The sequence below is a fragment of the Heterocephalus glaber genome, unplaced genomic scaffold, assembly GCF_053883595.1.
Source record: "Heterocephalus glaber isolate CG9 unplaced genomic scaffold, H.glaber_assembly_v1.0 deba00000281, whole genome shotgun sequence".
Classification (NCBI taxonomy): domain Eukaryota; kingdom Metazoa; phylum Chordata; class Mammalia; order Rodentia; family Bathyergidae; genus Heterocephalus; species Heterocephalus glaber.
The window spans coordinates 33,244,148-33,247,632 of NW_028258139.1; the positions used below are offsets into that span (position 1 = coordinate 33,244,148).

At 37.3% G+C, this 3,485-nt stretch overlaps 1 pseudogene; it reads left to right on the plus strand.

Moving 5' to 3' along the window:
* Positions 1-1,643: 1,643 nt before the first annotated feature.
* On the plus strand, positions 1,644-2,904 carry LOC101698674 (RAC-gamma serine/threonine-protein kinase pseudogene; annotated as a pseudogene).
* The last annotated feature ends 581 nt before the right edge of the window (positions 2,905-3,485 follow it).

Sequence of the window (3,485 nt, forward strand, 5' to 3'; positions counted from 1 at the left end):
AATTTTTTTAAAAAAGAACTGAAAAAAATCTCCAAAATTTAAAGACCCAATCCAAAAATGGTCATTCAAAGTGAATAGACATTTCTCAGTTAAAGAATTAGAAACAGTAAAGAAACATGAGAAAGTGTTCAACATTACTGGTCATTCAAGAGATGCAAATGAAAACAATGCTGAGATTCCAACTGACTCCAGAAAGAATGGCTGCTTTCTAGACATTTTCTTTAGACCTTTTCTTCCTATTTCACAATATCATTAAATATTTTGATCCTTATTTACACTTTTAGCTTTTTACACCAGAGAAACTCTTTGGTATTTACACATGAGGAATAAGGGAAATGGGAGGGGTAGGAGAAAGGAAAGAAGGGAAAAGAAAAAATATGAGGAAAGGAAAAAAGTGGAAACATTATTTGTAAATAGGAAAGGGTGGAGGGAGTGAAGGGAGGGCCAGGGAATGGGGAAAAAATAACCACCATACATCATGTAAAGGTTCAAGAGCCCAGTGATGAATGTAACTATATTGTATACCTAAAATGTACAAATAAATAAACTTAATTTAAAAAAAGAATGGCTGCTCTCGATGAAATCAGCCAACAACAAATGCTGGCTGGGTTGTGGGAAAAAAAGGAACACTTCTCTACTGTTGGTGGGAGTGTAGTCTGGTGCAACCACTATAGAAACCAGTATGGAGATATCTCAAAAAACTAGGACTTGAGGTCCTATTTGACCCAGCTATTCCCCTACTTGGTATCTTCCCAGAAGAATTAAAAGAGTCATACCACAGTGATATATGTGTACTCATGTTTATAGTGGTAGTTTGTAATAACTAAAGCTTGGAAACAGCCCAATTGCTCATCAACAGGAGACTATATAAAGCAGATATGGGTTTTTTAAAAATATAAAATGAGGTACTACTCAACCATAAGTAATCAGAAACTAGAGACATTTGTAGCTATACGGATGCACATAGAGGACATAATTTTAAGTGAAATAAATAGGACACACATATAAATACTAAATAGTATCTCTGGTTTGAGAAACTGAAAGTGTAAATAAGGGTCAAAATGTATAATAGATAATGTAAAATAAGAAGAAAAGGTCCAAAGAGGAAAGGGAAGTGGGAGTAGTAGCGGAGAGGAAAGAAGGGAAAGGAATAAATATGAGAAAATGAAAAAATGGAAACAAAGTCTTTGTAACTAGGGAAGGGTGGAGAAGGTGAAGGTAGAACAGGGGAATGGGTAAAAAATAAGAACCAAGTTATATCATGAAAAGGTACAAATTTCCAATGATGGATGTCATCATATTGTATACCTAAAATGCATCAATAAACTTAATGAATGAAAAAAGAGGGAGTCTTATTTGGTGGATTCCACAGGTGGAGAGGAAGCACAGGATTCATAAGATGGCTGGCAGAAGAGGACACTTAGGCACCAAGAGATTGAATGACAGAACTGGCATTTGAACCAAGGCTTCCACCCACTGCAGGACACCACTTTACTTTGAAAGCATGAGCAAGGTGATAACAGAGAATCTATAAAAAACTGGAGGCCACGATACTTCCTTTTGAAGATAGATGGCTCATTCATAAAATATAAAGAGAAACTCAAGATGTGGATTTACCTTATCCCCTCAACAACTTTTCAGTGACAAAATGCCACTTAATGAAAACAGAAGGACCAAAGCCAAACACATTTATTATCAGATGTCTCTAGTGGGCCACTGTTATAGAAAGAACATTTCATGTAGATACTCCAGAGATAAGGCAAGGATGGACAGAAGCTATCCAGGCTGTAACAGACAAGACTGCAGAGCCAAGAAGAGGAGAGAATGAATTGCAGTCCAACTTCACAAATTGATATTATAGGAGAGAAAGAGATGGATGCTTCTATGACCCATCATAAAAGAAAGACAATGAATGATTTTGACTATTTGAAACTACCAGGTAAAGGCACCTTTGGGAAAGTTATTTTGGTTGGAGAGAAGCCAAGTTGGAAATACTATGCTATGAAAATTCTGAAGAAAGAAGTCATTATTGCAAAGGATGAAATGGCACACACTCTAACTGAAAGAGTATTAAAGAACACTAGACATCCATTTTTAACATCCTTGAAATATTCCTTCCAGACAAAAGACCATTTGTGTTTTGTGGTGGAATATGTTAATGGGGGAGAACTGTTTGTCCATTTGTTGAGAGAGCAGGTCTTCTCTGAGGACTGCACACATTGCAGAAATTGTCTCAGCCTTGAACTATCTACATTCTGGAAAGATTGTGCACTGTGATCTCAATTTGGAGAATTTGATACTGGATAAAGATGGCCACATAAAAATTACAGATTCTGGACTTTCCAAAGAAGGGATCACAGATGCAGCCACCACGAAGACATTCTGTGGCACACCAGAGTATCTGGTGCCAGAGGCATTAAAAGATAATGACTATGGCAGAGCAGTGGACTAGTGGAGCCTGGGGGTTGTTATGTATGAGATAATGTGTGGAAGGTTACCTTTCTACAACCAGGATCATGAGAAGCTTTTTGAACTAATACCAATGAAAGACATTAAATTCCTTGAACACTCTCTTCAGATACAAAATCATTGCATTCATGGCTCTTGATAAAGGATCCAAATAAACACCTTGGTGGAGGACCAAATGATGCAGAAGAAGTTATGTGTCACAGTTTCTTCTCCGGAGTAAACTGGCAAGATGTACATGATAAAAAGCTTGTGCCTCTTTTGAAGTCTCAGGTAACATCTGAGACTGACACCAGATATTTTGATGAAGAATTCATAGCTCAGACTATTACAATAACACCACCTGAAAAATATGATGAAGATGGTATGGACTGCATGGACAATGACAGGTGGCCGCATTTTTCTCAGTTTTCCTATTCTGCAAGTGGACAAGAATAAGCCTCTGCTTATTCTTATTCTGCTACTTCACTGTCACCTTAGATTTATTACTGAAAATGATTCCTGGACATCACAATGGTCCTCACTCTTACAGACAGCAGGGCACCTTCTGACCTTCCAGACCAGCCAAGGGTCTCCACCCCTCATCACCTCACACCTCATGAGAACGCACACGTACACAAATGCACTCCCATTTTTTGTTTTTGCATGAAATTGTATGTGTCTAAGGTCTCATGTTGTTGCTGCTACTGTCTTACTGTTATAGAAACTTTAAGGAGTAATTTTCCAATCTTTGGAAGTCACGAACCCACCATTGTTCAGTTGTGCACAAATTGGCATCTTGATCTTTTAGTTTTTTATTTTTCCCTAACAATGAAGGCTAAATGAGATACACTGATTCTAGGTACATCTTTTAACTTTCTAGAAGATAAATCAAAAACTAATTAGACTAAGAAAAATTAGTTTATATATCCAGACCAGCAACTGTGAGAGGGTGGTAATGGGCTTATGCACAGGTTTCATAAAGTGGATCTGATAAATGCAAAAAGTGTGTGTCACTAAGATGTGACTGGAATTTGTTA